This window comes from Rhinolophus sinicus, chromosome 1, assembly GCF_057876585.1.
Source record: "Rhinolophus sinicus isolate RSI-liver-muscle chromosome 1, RSI-T2T, whole genome shotgun sequence".
Classification (NCBI taxonomy): domain Eukaryota; kingdom Metazoa; phylum Chordata; class Mammalia; order Chiroptera; family Rhinolophidae; genus Rhinolophus; species Rhinolophus sinicus.
Genome location: NC_142501.1, coordinates 202,002,716 through 202,019,491, shown reverse-complemented (window position 1 = coordinate 202,019,491; position 16,776 = coordinate 202,002,716). Strand labels below are relative to the sequence as shown.

Sequence of the window (16,776 nt, the reverse complement as noted above, 5' to 3'; positions counted from 1 at the left end):
GAGCTAGTTGACTGTTTTGCAACCTGGAAGAGGGCTGTCACCAGAACCTGACCAGGCTGGCACCCTGATCTCAGACTTTCAGCCTCCAGGACTGTGAGAAATAAATGTCTGTTGTTTAAGCTATCCAATCAATGGTAATTTGTTATAGCAGCTTAAACAGACTGAAACAATGTATGTGAAACACATATACCAAAGAGTTTTTGTACTTTTGAAATAGATTCTGTCCTTCTTCAGTGTAACTTATTGCATGGAAAAGGAACACTCTTAAACATTTGCCTATTTAATACCTTTTGAGTATCAAGGAATAGTTTTCCATTGCTTTTCTACTCTATAAACAGATACAACATAAAAGAGCCCAAGAAAAAAATAAAATAGAAAGTAAGGATTCAGCAAAATTTAAGGGTATATTTATTAGCTTTTCAATGATAATTTCTCATGTAAATCATAACATCTGAAGTAATATCATTTTAATATTTGGGACTATTTAATAAACAAAGGGAATATTTTAAAACAAATCTCCAGTATCTCAAATAAAGAAAACATCCTAAACTAAAAAGCTGTTCAACGTCATCCCTGTCCCCATATTCTATCATAGATCACACAAAATCCTCTGTGCGCATTAAGGCCCAATTTCTGAGAGTTTGAAAGACATTTATGATTTTGAGAAATGAATACACTGATCTCTGGTGAAAAATGAAAAAGTCCCCAAACCCATCAGAGGCAACAATTCAAACTATTACTGGAAATGAAGAACTAGGGTGCGCTTGGAACATACACAGAGTTTTTCAAAGAATGGAAATTGATTTCAATAACTTCAACTTCCATTACTGTTTCATAAACTTAAATTGCCTTGCAATCACCTGGGTGCTTATTAAAAATGTCTCATGCTGGCCCTACTCCCAAAGTATGAATTTCAAACTAGAACTGGGGAATCTGCATGAGAATCAAGAACCTTGGAGACTCAGGTCCCAGGGGTCCCCAGACAGAAAACCGTGGTCCCTGAAGTACAATAACAAACAAACCCACTCCTGTGTAAGGAAATATTAATGCACTGTACACACAATCTATGGATATTCCCACCTATTTTGGTGGGAAGTGGCTTTATAATTAACAATCCATATGCACTTTAACTCATAAAACTAGCACTTTGTATTTGGATATTATCAATGGGTCAGTGTGAAGAAAGGCATCTCTTCCTCATCCTTTGGTTTCCATGACAACATGTCTTCTCTAAACCATCCTGGTATCATTTGACCCTCATTTCCCCCCTCCTTGTGGAGGAATGACCTATCTGATTGGTAAATTTAGGAAGAATAATGTCCCTGCTCTGCTCAGTACCTCCATTGTGTCCTTCTGGGAGCAAACTTCCCACAGGAGCAGGATACTTCTCTGCTCTTCCAATCATAGTCTCCCCTGGGCAGTACCACCCTTCCCAGACCATGGTCCGGGGCTGTCCAATCCTGGGTAACATTGCTTGTGACTGAGAGGCCACATCTGCCTAATTCTAAACCCATTGGCAGGTCCATGTGGCTCTGACACTGGGCTACAGCCTCTGACCTGGTTTCTATCATTAACAGACCACACTTTGTCCTTCATCCCTCACTCCTTTGTCTTAGTTCTTATTCATTCAGAACAAGGTGGGGGTAAAAGGGAATGCTATTTATCTGGCTTCCTTCAAAACCCTGAGAAAAAAAGAGCTATAGTCAAATATTCATGCAGACATCAGAGTAGCAGTATTGGTCATCAATGCAAACATCGAAACCAACAAGCCATGTTTGTTTCATTTCATTTAAAAACAAACCCAAAAAGTTTTATTTCTTTTATCATGTATTCATTCAATAAGTAAGCAGAGAGGAACTAAAAGTAAAAATTCATACTATCCAAATCACATAGTGAAATGCTAAAAATATATAATAAAAAATTTAATAGACATGATAACATGATTTATCACTAACTGTTAATAGACGTGATAACATGATTTATAACTAACTTGAAATTTCAGCTTTCAGACATTTATTCAAATCTCTAAAGTATCATTCAACTGACCTATTATCTGCCTGATTTAGACTCATAATAAAGTTTAAGCATTTAGTTAGCCCATTTTGACAGAAAATTATTGGGAAATCATTCAATTTCTGTAACTTTTGGTTTATGAGTCCATAAAATGGGGATAAAAATTTATCTCTTTTCCTGTAAAGTTGGGGCAAAAATGAAATGGGAGCACATATCATAGTGATTTATACATAATAAAATAATATGCCATTATGAATTTTTACTGTACTTCTTTTATGAATTAATATTTCCATCATTCAGAATTTTTTTTTTCACTAAGGGCATCATGTAACTCTGTCACATATATTTCTTCAGATTAAACAACAGTGATTTATTAATGAAATCCTACATGTACCAGGAAAGTGCTATATGTCCTATGGATAATAAGAAACATTACTGTATCACTGCACTCAAGAAGCTTTTACTGAAGAGAAGAAAAAAACATGTGCTGAAAACAAAAAGTAAAAAGAGTAGATTCTTTTGTAACTACTGATTTATATGGGGATGTAAGCTACAGTATGGGGATTATAGTCAATAACATAGTAAAACTATGTATAGTGCCACATGGATACTAGACTTATTGAGGGGATCACTTCATAAATTACATAAATGTCTAACCACTGCACTGTACCCTGAAACCAATATTAAATAATATCAGATGTGAACTATAATGAAAAAAGATAGTCATGGGGCTATAAAGTAGAGAATACATAGAGAATACAGTCAATAGTATTGTAATAACCATGTACAGTGTCAGCTGGGTAACAGACTTATTGGGGTTATCACTTTGTGAGGTATAAAAATGTCTAATCGCTATGTTGTTTTGCACACCAGGATCCCTAATTTTAAAAATGGGATTACAAAAAGTGAGAGAACAGGAGAATAGATTTTGTGCAGTAAAAGTCGTAAGGAAAGAGGAGGTTAAAGAAATAAAAGGGGATAGGCTTCATTTTAAAGATAGCCTAGACTTGGATGGAGGAGAGCAGGCAGGTGATTTCAGAGGAGATGAACACCTGGGCAAAATGAGACAGGAATGAGGAATGAACACAGTGTGCGGCGCTGGAGTATTTGGGCAAGTTCGTTTCCTGCCCTTGGGAAAACAGTTCACTGAGCATTGTTTTGTTTCTTCAAGGTAAACAAGGGTGCATGCTAACCTCTCAATTATGGTTTTCAGTAAGATTATCACAAAAGTATGGTTTCAAAATTCTCTGTATAAACATCTTTTTGGATTGTTTTAACCAACTTTCCAATACGTTATAGTCTTCGTACAAAAACAAGAGAATATGAATTATTATACACTACTGTAGGATTGCTGTTTACTGAGCTTTATTTAATTATCTTACAGAACCTGCAAGTATATATATATATGTATATGTATATATATATGCATATATATACATATACATATATGTATATATACGCATATATATACATATATATGTGTGTGTATATGTGCATATATATACATATATATGTGTGTGTATATATATATATGTGCATATATATATACATATATACATATATATGTATATATATATATATTCCTCAGGCCTTAGTTCTTAAAACAACTCCATGAAGGTCTATTGCAACTTTACATAGGACAAGCTTGAGCTTTAGAAAACTGAAATAATGGGTCCAAAATCACATATCTTATAAATGGTAGTACAAGAATTCAAACCCACTTCAATTTACACTTTTGACCACTAGGCATAGTCTACTCCTGGCCACACCACCCATTGATGCGTGCCATGTTACAAAAGCATACCCCAGCTGGGGTTAAAATATTTCATCATCTGATATTATCATTCTTTATAATCCATAGAATCACTAGCAAAAAACAAAACAAAGCAAAACAAAAAACAAAAAACTATTGCTCTGGCAAAATTCAAAGGAGGTGCACTTCAGACTGAAGTTGAGCAAGATCAATCCTTTTTGACAGTAATTAACTGAGTGCTCTGGTCTTCATCCCTTTTTCTGATTATTTCCACCAGCTACTCTGGGTTAAGATTCTGTCACAAAAATTAGCCATTTTGATGCTGATTACATTTTTCTTCCTCCACAATCAGTAATGTTGTGAATATTGACCACACTTAAAGTGCTAAGTTAATACCATGGAAACAGACATTTCAGCCTTGTTGAAAATATCCGATTTTCCTAGCCTTTGAAAGAAAAACAGAGTTAATATGGAATAATTGATGATGAGACAGAATAGGGCCAAGTTCGATGTCAAGGGTCCTAATTCTCACATACAGAGCAAGACTTACTCATCATTATGTTAGATAATGTTTGCGAAAGATTATTTTAATTATGAGGTACATCACATAAATATTCTCTAGTAGCATATGACTTAGGATCGGGGAAATATCATTTGTTTACTTTGTGTCAAGACATAGCTTAAATACTTCTATTTAACCAAAGAGAAGGTGGAGAGAAGGAAATAAAAACGCAATTAAGTTTAACCTTTAACCCTCTACTTGGGATTTGCCTCTGCTCTTTCCCACCATAGTTAACTGTGAATCTAGCCATCATTCATCCATATTTAGAGGGAACATGAAGAAGCAAAGCAAGGAAAGAGTTAGTCAATTCCTACCCTATATTCTGTGTATGTCTGGGATTGGCCTCAGACCAATACTCTTGGTATCTCAGAATCTATAATGTGCTTGATGTATCAGCAGATACTATGCAGAACATAAGCCAAGTCCAAGAGCAAAGAACATTGCTCTTGTACCATGGAAGTACCATCAATGATAATCTTGCAATGAAATGAGTGAAAGTTCTCTAAGAGGAGGTGACTCATGGTACAGATGTCATGCCATAAGATCTTAAGCTACCCCTATCGACTGGAAAAAATTCCCTCCCTTTCCAGCCTGAGAAAATTTATTTAAAGGAGCTGACAGACTTTCCTTAAACAATTATTCTAGGATTTAACTTTTTCCCTAGACGTATTCAGTTCCCTATGGAATGTGATAAGGTGGGATTTGTCTTCATAAAAAAGGTCCCCACGCATTCTAGTCAACTATTGGCAAGAATAGTTCCGACTATTGGAAAAGGTATAATATATTAAATATATTAGCTAGGCAGGTCAACTCTCAACTTTACAAAGATTCTGCAACTACAGAATTTCTTTGCTGATCTTGCATTTTCCCTTGAATAAACCTATAAAATACCAAGCTATACGTTAGTTGCATTGTTGATGCATTGTAAAAGAGTTATAAAACAATAATGAGGCAGCTTGCTATTTTGAGCATTATATTTTTAGTCTAAATCATGTAGGGGAATCTGAGCTACTGGGCAAAATTTTAATGAGGTACATTTTCAAAATAGGTTTAGCTATACAACCTCTATTATCATGAAGGAATGCACTTGGTTAATTCCCTCTGTGTCTCCTTGAACATTTGCAATTACAGGAAGAAGTTAATCCTTCTTTCACTCAGCTGAAGTTTACAAGCCTCTACTAATTTCTTCTTCAATGCACAGTGATATTTAGGAATTACTGAATAGAGTGAAGACAGATGTGGGATTTGGGTATTTGTTCAGGTGCCTCAGTTTTCTAATTATTTTATCATTATCCATTTCCCTTTGTAATTTGTTTAAATTTGGAATCACATCACCAATTTATCTCATTGCTGCCAGGTCTCCTGTTTTTCAACTAGAGAGTATGTGTGACCTGGTCATTAATAACTATGAGTTTACTGACATATAAAGTTACTCATGCACTTCATTCTACTCAAATGGATGCCTGAAAAAGACCCCAAGTATACTATCTTAATTTTCTTCACCAATCATAGAAATTTAGAAAAAAAAGAAAAGCATTTATATGGAAGTTTAGAGTGGAAAAATCATGAGCTCTAATTTTTGAAGTCTATGGTTGATTGCAATTCTACTCTTTGGTTGGTCGTAAACAAGGCAAGTTATTTAGTCCTTTTAAACAAATTTCCTCATCTATAAAAATGGATGTAGAAAATACTTATGGACTATGTGAGATGTTGTAGGACCCAATCTAGTATAAGTTACTACATAAAATATTCAGAATTAGCATAAAGAACATTGTTTTTGGCAGCCTGTTCACAGTGTTTGGGATCCATTCTACCAGTAGTTATGTAAGAATTGGAAGGCTGAAGTGTTCATTAGAAAACTTAAGTTACAATATGGTGTGTGCCTTGTTTTCAAATTATTCTGTTTTAAAATCACTCTATGAATTTGAAGATCTATGAAGTTGGAATTATGATGATCTCTATCTTATGGGTGAGAAAACTGAGGCTCAGAGAGGTCTGATGATTTGCATGGGACCCACAGCCAGTATGTTTCAGGGGCAGGATTTGACCTATGTCTGTCAATTTTTAAGACTCAGAACCTCCTAACCTCATTGTTGTTTTGCTTCCACAGCCAAGCTCTATCATTAATTCGCAAAGGGACTCTGTGTAACTAATTTTTTATCATGATCTGTAATACGAGAAAGTTTGACTGGATGGGCTTTCATATCTTCCTACCCAAAATATAAGACTTTGTCACATGAACAAACTGCACCACACTTTTACATGAGATGAACGGGGCATGCCTCTAAAAAGAGACATTACTCTCCCTCCTTGTTATTTAAATTCATCTAAGTACAATGCATCTGTTCATAAGGCTCACAAAATATTTATTTGCATGTGTATAGCAGTGGTTTTATGCATGACCATTTTCCTCCAAATTCCATGCAGTCTCAGGAATTACTTCATCTAGTGCAAAACTATGCCATGTATTCTCTTTTGATAAATAACCTGATACCTCCTAAGCACCATTCATGATGGTTAACATGGGCGTTATGATTGATAGAAGGTTGAGACCATTTCATAAAGGGAGTGAACCCTGATTGACAAAAGAATAGCACAGGAAGCGCATATTCAAACTACAATGTGGATTTTGTGCATGTCTGCACAAAATTAAGATTCCCAATATTAGTATAAAAGACATTAGCAGTCCAGCCCTAAGACATAGTTTCTTAACATTGAGCTTGTCAACATGGTCTCTAGTATCCACCCTCAAAATGTCCCCTAACAGCACAGTGACAGTGTACTAAGACCAAACCACTGGGCACTCCTATGCTACAGTGGGGCGGATAAATTTGTGCGACCCTTTGGAAAGCAATCTGACCTTACATATATGGTAAGAGACTTGAAACTGTCCATTCTTTTGTTCCATGAATTCTTCTTCTAAGACCCTATCTTAAGAACATAATTATAAATTGATGAGCAACTTCACATAGAGATTTTATTACAGAAGTTTTCAAGTACTGGAAAAAAATGCAAATAACTTTTATGTCCTAGAATTAGGAAAAGTAAATTACAGCACACAATTTATGGAATAACAGGCATTAACATACTTATAAAGGGTCTCTATTCTAATGGAAAAATATTTATTCTCTAATATTGAATTTAAAGTTAAATAAAATTTTATAATACACACAGTATTAAGTTTAAAGAAATAAAAGCTATATTCCTTTAGAAACTGAAAATATTTATTTAAATAAAATATTACCAGTGGTTATTCTTTGAATGGTGGGAGTAGGGGTATTTTTGTCATATTTCTTTCTTTTTTTATATTTATAAACGTTCCATAAAAGTTGTTTATTACTTTTGCCATGTAAAACATGCCCCTTCCCAGCACTCAGTTTTGGTTTCCAATGCTATGATGATTTCACTGTCAAATTTGGTTGAACAATTTATGAACATATGTATATGAAAAGGCTTACAAATTGTGTTGACTATACCTCGACCCAATGGCATTCAATGTGGGGGGAGGCGATTTTTCCTGCCCTCCTCCCCCTTGGGATATTCAGCAGCACCTAGAGACAATTTTGGCTTTCACAATTCGGGAAAAGGTCCTACTGGCATTTAGTAGGTAGAGTCCCAGGATACTTCCCAATACCCTATGATGCAGAGGACAACACCTACAAAAATTATTACCTAACCAAAAATGTCAATAGTGCTGAGGTTGATAACCTCTGCCAAAAAAAAAGAAAAAAATAAAAAAAAAAGTTTAAAATTTATATTAAACTTCTATAGGGACTCTGAAAAGTTTATTACCAGGCCCTCTGAAAAAAAAAAAATTGCCTCTCCATTGCCTACCCATCCATCTACTCACTCCCACAAGGCATTGAAGACATGGAGATAAGTGCTCTGCCTATGTGGTGCTTGAAGTTTAGTGAAAGAGAAAGACATAGAAATCAAGAATTTAATGTAGTTTGAAGTGCTAAGATTGAGTGCTTTGGGAAAACAGAAATGGGCACTTAATCTAACTCGGTGGTTCAAGGGAGGCTTTCTGGAACGGGTGGCTCCTGAACTGAGCTTAAAAGAGAAGAAAGAGTTAATCAGGTGAAGACTGACGGGCTTGGTATTTTAGAAAAATGGATGTTCATAGTACAAGCACAGGCATGAAGCATGAGAGAGCTTGGAAAGAATGAGTTTGATGGCATTGGAGCATAAAACGGGCACAAGAGAGGGTGAGGGACAGGCAGAGGTCTCAGGGCCAGAGTATATTTTTCTGCTTGAGGAAGTCAAGAAATGCTTCCCAGAGAAAGAAGTATATAAACTAAAAGTTGAAGTTGGAAAAGATGTTTCTAGAAATATGAAGAGGGGAGGAACTTCTGGGAGAGAAAATAGTATATGCAAAAGAATGTTAGCTGGAGACAACATGAGATGCTCAGGGAACGGCAGTATAGTGTTGCTGGAACATGAAGTTGGGCAGAAAGAGAAGGAAGGAGGAATGACCAGAGATACATTGGACAGGTGGGTACTAGTCTGACCCTCATCCTTTTATCATAGGCAAAGACAGGGAGATTTTATTCTGTAGGGGATACAGAGGAATCTTCAGTATGGGCTCAATCCTCATGTTTTAAAAGGTTTCTCTTGCGACAATATGAATGGAAGAGAGTGGGTAGGGATGGGATTAAAATAAGTCAAGTATATTGATGTAAAGGGACAATCCATCAAAGATGCAGCTGAGAAACCCACTGATAAGTACATGGTGAGCCTCTATGACACACTTTGTACTGCTCTGGATGTTATGGAAATACAAGGAAAATTCAGCCTGTGCTGAGATAGAGTTACTCCTTTTCTCTAGCTGAGGAGAAAATGAATTAATGCAAATAAAATGATTTGGGGAACAGAACATGAAGGTTTTTATTATCAGTGTTATGTTGTAAAACACACATCAGGACCTATAAGATATCACCTCATTCCAGTTAGAATGTCTATCATCAACAAAACAAATAATAACAAGTGTTGGAGAGGCTGTGGAGAAAAAGGAACCCTCATACACTGTTGGTGGGAATGCAGATTGGTTCAGCTGCTATGGAAAGCAATGTGGAGGTTCCCCAAAAACTTAAGAATAGGGGGTGGGCAGTTAGCTCAGTTGATTAGCGCACAGTGCTCTTAATAATAAAGTTGCCTGTTTGATCCCCACATGGGTCACTGAGCTGCACCCTCCATAACTAGATTGAAACAACTACTTGACTTGGAGCTGATGGGTCATGGAAAAACACACTTAAATAAATAAAAGCTTTTTTAAAAAAATTAGGAATAGAATTACCATGTGACCCAACAATCCCTCTCCTGGGTATCTACCCAAAAAATCTGAAAACATTTATCTGTAAAGATATATGTGCTCCAATGTTCATTGCAGCTTTATTTACGGTGGCCAAGACATGGAAACAACCAAAGTGTCCTTCCATAGATGATTGGATAAAGAAGATCTGGAATACTATTCTGCCATAAGATAAGATGAAATAGTGCCATTTGCAACAGCATGGATGGATCTTGAGATTATTAGGCTAAGTGAAATAAGTCAGACAGGAGAAGTCAAGAACCATATAATTTCACTGATATGTGGGATATAAAGCTGAAAGCAACAAAGGAACAAGGGAAACAAACAAAGAAATGAAAACTGATAGACATAGACAGTAATTGAGTGGCTACCAGAAGGTAAGGGGGGAGGGGGTGGTAGATGAGGGTGAATGGGATCAAATATATGATGATGGAAGGAGAACTGACTCTGGATGGTGGACACACAACATGATATATTGACAGATGATGTATTAGATAATTGTACACTTGAAACCTATGTAACTTTACTAACCGTTGTCACCCCAATAAACTTTGATTTAAAAAAAATCCTGAATAAGGATTTATACTCAGATCTGTCTGCTATATGGCCTATATACCTGCCCCACAGCTTACTCTGCCCTCTCCCTTAGCCTGCCATCCTGAGGGAACCGCCCTGGTTTATCAGCTAGGCCTTAGAATTCTCTTATCGAGTATAGACAGTTTTACAGAATATCAACATCAGACAAGACCACTCTGTGCCTATGGTTGATCAAGACAAAAGCAAGACCACTCTATAATCATATCTGAGATGAGGCAAAAGCATGAACTTTGCTTAAACCATAAAAATGACCAAACATACCCCATCCTAGCTAGTTTAGTTGCTTCCTTGCCAGTTACAGCTTTAGGCTCTGTCTAGCCTTCACTACTTACAGATAGAATTTAAGATGCCCAATGGTTGAATGTCCCTGGCTTCTTGACTTCATTCAATCCAGAGCAAAACCCCACTTCCTAAACCATAATCTCCCAACACAAGCTCAGATCCCATAAATTCTTTCTAACACCCCATTACTGAGAGGTCTCTTGGTTCTCCATGGTGTGTGTTCTCCTTCTCTGCAAAGAGTAATGAAGCCAATTTGTTCAAACACAGGGGTGTTCCTGGTGGTCTTTGGCTGAAGGTCACTGAAATGTACCATCCCTCTACTCTCATCCCGCCTCCCTATTAAGATTCCAGCTCTCTGCTCTCACCTGGCGTGGGGGATGGGTTCTTAAAGGAAGCAAAACTGAAAAATGTAGTAGTCTCCAAACCAATCAGTATCAAGCACATTGCCAGGTCCAGCACAAACACTTGGTATCTTAAATGGATTAATGGACCAAGCTGATTATAATCAATAACTTCAGGAAACTGCTTTACTTTTTGAAACTACAGTTTAAATTCCTGTTTTGAGCTTCCAGTCTTTACCTGTCAGTCTTTTGATCTCTCAACTTATCAGATTTCGATTGTCATCATTTTCATGCAGCCTTTCCAGAAATCTTCCAATTGGGTGGGCTGGTTCTTTCAGTTTTCTACAGGCCTTGCTCCCTCTCACTAGACATTTGAGTCTCGCATTAGTTATTCATGAGTTATTGGTCTCTAACCAATCTGAAACTTCTTAAGGACAGTAAAATGCCCTCATAGCTTCTATTTCCCTTTAAATACTAGGTATTATACTTAACGCATATTTAAGGTTCTTTTTTCCAGTTATGAAATTGAAAGGGCTACTTTCCCAGCTAAATCAGAGTCCATCCAAGCTGGCCTGTTTCATCTCACTGCTGGATGTCTCATTTGAAATTATTTCCCAGGACCATGGGGTTAAAATGAAGAGCTGTCTCAGATCTCTTTGGCATGTGGGTGTTTCTACTTTGCAAGGGGATTTTGATATGAAATCTTCCTAGCAGAAAAAAAAAATGGAATCAATGAATCAAGAGTTTCCAGGCTACTATGGAAACTTGAAAGAGACCTTGGAGGCCCTCAATTATGTCACTTGCATAGAAGTGCACTGAGACTGTCACTAAATGACAGTAAGTGATGCTCATGCCATACTTTTTGAGTAACTTCTATATACCAAGCATCGTGCTACATAGGAGGGTTAATTATACAATCAAGGAGAAGGAATAAAAGCGTGTCAACACCCCTGTACACTTCATCTGTTGTTATTGGCGGAATTCCACGTTGTGTAGCGTGTCCCTGTGTGGGTATGGTATTATTTCACCCAGTGCCAGCATATATTAATAGAATTTGCACAAGCACCTTTCTGGCATAGGAATTCGATAAACTTCTCTTTATCTATTAAAAGCCAGCTTAGAATTCACCTCCAGAGAGTCATCTCTGATCACTTCTATCCCTTCCACTTGCATTTAATTGCTTTTCATTTTTCTTTTATATGTTGGACTCACTTGTATTGATCTATCTACCATAATGTATTGTCTTTGTTTACATTCCCCATCTCCTTATACAACTGAGAGTTCCTTGAGAGCAGTGATTATCTTTAATTCGTCTTTGTATTCTTGACCTAGCGGAGTGCCTGGTATATTTTAGATAAGGAAAAACTATTTTGAAGTGCCAGCCATTGCTGAAACACAAATGGCAAAGTATTGGTAGTTATTGAAGCTGGACGATGTGTATATGGAAGTTTGCTATGCTATCCTCTATACTTTGTGTGCCTAAAATTTTCCAAAATAAAAATTTCAGAATAATTGAAGATCTTGCAAGTTGTGAGATCTATGAGAATTTTAAAGTTCCCACCATAAAGAGAGCTCCTATATTTATAGCTATAACCTCTGTGTGCCCCACAATTCTTCCTTTTCTCATAAGACATATATTTAAAGCTAAACAATGTTGCCCTGAAATAAAATGCAATTATGCCATTTTAGAACACTTGCAGACCAACAGTATTATATTGAATATGAATTTCTGGAAAAACTGCAAATTGACAGTTCCTACTAAGTATTTTATTGAGGATGGCAATGTATAGATTTTTGGTCTTGTTGTCTCTCACCTGAATTGTTCCCAAAGCATAACTGGAACCTCTACTTCCACTCCCTTGCCTCTGAACTCATCTTCACCCACTCCCAGGTTGATCCACTGGTCAGAGAGCAAGTGTGCACTCTCAGCATTTGCATCCCAAGTGACCGCTCCAGCCACATTACCCGTTTTAACAATCGCATTCCCATGTGCTACAACCCACTGCCCTTCTCCATGAAAGCCACCTCCTGCCAGTGAGTGGCATCACAACTCAAGTTCTTTGCTCAGTCTGGAATGTTCTCCCCTCATTCTCCAACTTGTGAAATCCTTCTCATACTGCAAAGTCCTGTACAATTGTTTTTCTTTTTCTCCATGAAGCCTTCCCTTGAGCACTTCCCAGAATGCACCACTCCATCTGTGCGTCTACAGGCCATTCCTTGGGCTTATACTCAGCACTTATTTCTTCTGTCTTATTTGGCAATTAGTTTTCCTTAACTAGAATGGAAGCTTACTGAGGGTACGATCCTTTAATGCACATCTTGCACCTTCCTCAGTCAGTGACTAACAGAGAACCCTGCACACATTTATAATTCATTAAGACGTATATTACATGCTAAACTATGCAATAATGACATTACTCTTGTGTGCATACTTCTTTGTTTCCCTTATGAATAAGTGGATATGAGTAAAACCTCTAATCATTATATTAAAATCCCATTAGTCACTTTAATCTTTTTTATAAATTGCTTTTGCTTCTTAAACCTTGATTTTCAGCTGAAAGAGAATTATTGTTTAAATAGGGCTTTATCAAAATTGAAATCTAATTTAGGTGGGAGCAGAAATGTTTCTCTTAACTCTTTTCTCTCCATAGCTAACTCTCACTAGCCATTGTAGAGGATAATACTAAGGTAAGAGTGTCTTATCACAATACTCACATAGACCGTCTCATTCAAACAGACTCAGAAGTACTTTCTAAGCTAATCTCTGCACAGAGTCACACTGGAGAAAATACTCCACCGTGGTACCAGCGAAGAATCATTGATTCCTGAGAACAGTACACAAGTTTAATGTTGCCTAAAAGAAGCTCAAGTTTCTGCTCTGGGCCTCATCACTTGTCCACCAAAAAGAATGGCCAATTTCCTGGCCTGATTCTGGGCCATATTTTCTAGGTAGTGTAGTGTCAGGGACAAGTTTAACAATCTACATTGGGATGGCCCTTCTTGCTCGTTTGATCCTTTGCAGGTAGAAAGATATGAAGGCCTGATCCTCTAATATTTTGCGGCTTGCTCTCTAGCTGCGTCTTTTCTTGTTTCTGCACTTGGCTGGTGATCAAAGAGCCTAAGTGGTGTTTCTGCTTGGACAATGCCACAGTCTGGGAAAACACAGACAGGGGCCTAGGCCAGAATGCTCATGATCTTACTGGTCTCATTGCTGCACTCCACTAGCACTGGTCATTCGTCACCTTTAAATATGAACCACACATGGTCCAAATTCAGTGCCCCTTAGAGGGAAAGGGGCTCAGGAGACCACATGGTTTGCTTTGGTTCTAATTCTACCTCTAATCTATGATGAAGTCATAAATGATGACTTTATAGGTGATCAGGCTTAGCTTGCTTACATGCCACTCTTGGGGTCCACACTTGGGCTAGGGTCAAAGACTTGTAGAAATTATTAACAGGTGGCTATCATGTGATCTTGTTTCTTATGAAAGTATTTCTTTTAGATATCTCACAGGGTGCTAGTGGACAGTTTAGGAATTCAGGGATTCGCTAAATTTTCTGTGTATGTTCTCATGAATTCTCTTTCCCAGTATTAGGGAAGAGGGATAAATGAAAAGTGTGTTGCAGTAGGAAAAGCAGTACATAGGATTTAGTACCCTGGGTTTTGGTCCTGTCTCTGCTCCCAGCACGTTTGCTTCTGATAAATCAGTTGACCTGTCTGGGTTGCAATAATCTGCTGTAGAAAATGAGAAAGATGGACTAGAGCAGCATTTTCTAACACGTACTTCAGAATAAAAAACACTCATTTGTCAAGTAAATAGGGGTTATAACTCAAGTATGATAGTAACCTGCGTCCTTGATTTTAGCTTATACATTGAGTCCTATGTTTGCCCAGCTTACTGGACATTTTACATAATATCTATAAATATGTAGGCACTTCTACACATATATGTGTATAGAAATATAGATTCATATATGAACATGGATACTACTTGGATTGGAATATGGAAATCCATCCCAAGAAGGATGTTTCAGACTAGCTCACAAACCTGTGACACAAGTTGGGGATGTCAGGTTTATAATTCTATTTTTCATATTGTTGAAACTCAAATTTGAAGTTTTCATGTGAAAACCTTCAACTTTAAGTGACATAAAACAGAACTTAAAGAACAACAGCTGAGTCCATGGCAGGCAGGGATATGAAACTTGGGACCTTTGACTTTAATTTCCGACATTCTCAACATTGGCAAGAAAAGGACTGTGTGCTATCCCATAGTACTCTGACCATGAACTTCCTCAAATACCTCTCTGAGGATTCTCCTTTAGAGACCTCTTCCTGTAGCTCTGACTCCAAGCCACCTGGAGTATAGTGCACTAAACTTGGGGACCATGACTCAAGCGAGATCAGAGGACAAAACTGACATGGTGAGAAAAGGAAACAGAAGCAAATTATTCCAAGCAGAGTAATTCAAATGATCACATGTGTACTTTATTATGACACCCGCCGACATTAGTGCATTGAGGCAGAAATCTTAAAATAATGCAGATTGTTGTGTGAAACTTGGAGAAGTTTGTGAGGCATTGCACTCCTTCCAGGTATTACATCAAGTTACTGTGCCGTCGGAGAAAAGGAAGAAACTAACTTCTGAGGTTTCATTTAATCCCATGACAATATTATTTGCATGTGTGCCTCAGCAGGATTTGTCAGAGATTGAGAATATTTAAAAGAAGGTATGAAAATTACATAAGAACTTATGTTCTTCTACTGATCTAAAGAGTTAGAACCAAATGAACCCACTTCCTAGGATAAAAGGACTTTATGAAGATAAGATACACTGATCACTAATATATTACCAGAAACAACCTATACACCGGATATAGTTTGGGATGATGTCATCTTAGCTGGCAGGTCTTAGTTCCTGTAGTTAGTTACAAAGCTTACAGCATGGGCAGGCTTAAATAGTTCCATAAACTTCCAAAATACACAGAACATGAGAAGTGAATATTCACAAATAACTTGGCAATAAAAGATCACATCGTTATCTGGAAGGAATATTAGTAAGTGTCTCAAGAACTCCATTCTTTCACTTGAGAAGAAAGGAGAGTTTGGATATAAAATTGACACCAAATGATAGAAACTGAAATGATTCAAAGTATGTTTTTTCAGTAGAAAAATTATTTCGTGAAAAATATAAGTGTGTGTGTGTACACACACATGTTCAAATTGTTAAAGCAAAGTTAATCAATTTTTTTTTTTTTTACTTTCTCAGCTTCAAATAAATTTACATTCGGTGAATAAAACATTTATTGGTAGCGACAATGCTGTCCAATGTGTATTTGCTTCCACTTAAGAGACAAATGAGCAAACTGGCTCATTGGGAAACATAAAAGAAACACTTTTGCAAATTAAGCATCCAAAACACAGCTTTGCTAAGCATCCAGTAACTCATTTTTAAACCAAAAGCTTACCCATTTTCTATCATAATAAACAACCCAGCTCCACCCCCATCTCCTTACTAAAAAAGCACATGCAGATATTTCCCTCACAAATCAGGGTACTTCTCCAGGGGATGGAATTTCTGATGACATTAAGGTGTGGTGGTAGCCAACATGAACTTGACAGCCAAAAAAAGAAACAGAAAAAGAAAGAAAAAGAAAAAAACAAAAACAATAAAACGCTGTATTATCACCCCACATGAGAGAGTCCTAATTCTCACCTTGGAAATATATATAACCCACAATATTACCCTCAACTCAAATAGATTTCAAATAGAAAGATAATGGTACACTATCCCTTCCCTCCCAATGTCACATATCTGGGTGAACAGAAATGAACTGTCCAGGGCTAGGCTGCTCCATGGCAAGCATGCATATTTTACAACTTTTACTTTGGGTACTAAACCTCAACTTCCGCAGC

General features: G+C 37.1%; 1 protein-coding gene across 5 annotated transcripts in view; it reads right to left on the bottom strand.

The window, feature by feature from the left end:
- Window positions 1-16,776, bottom strand: part of KCNIP4 (potassium voltage-gated channel interacting protein 4) — a 1,020,161-nt gene that overhangs the window by 196,011 nt on the left and 807,374 nt on the right. The gene's annotated exons all lie outside the window — the stretch shown is intronic.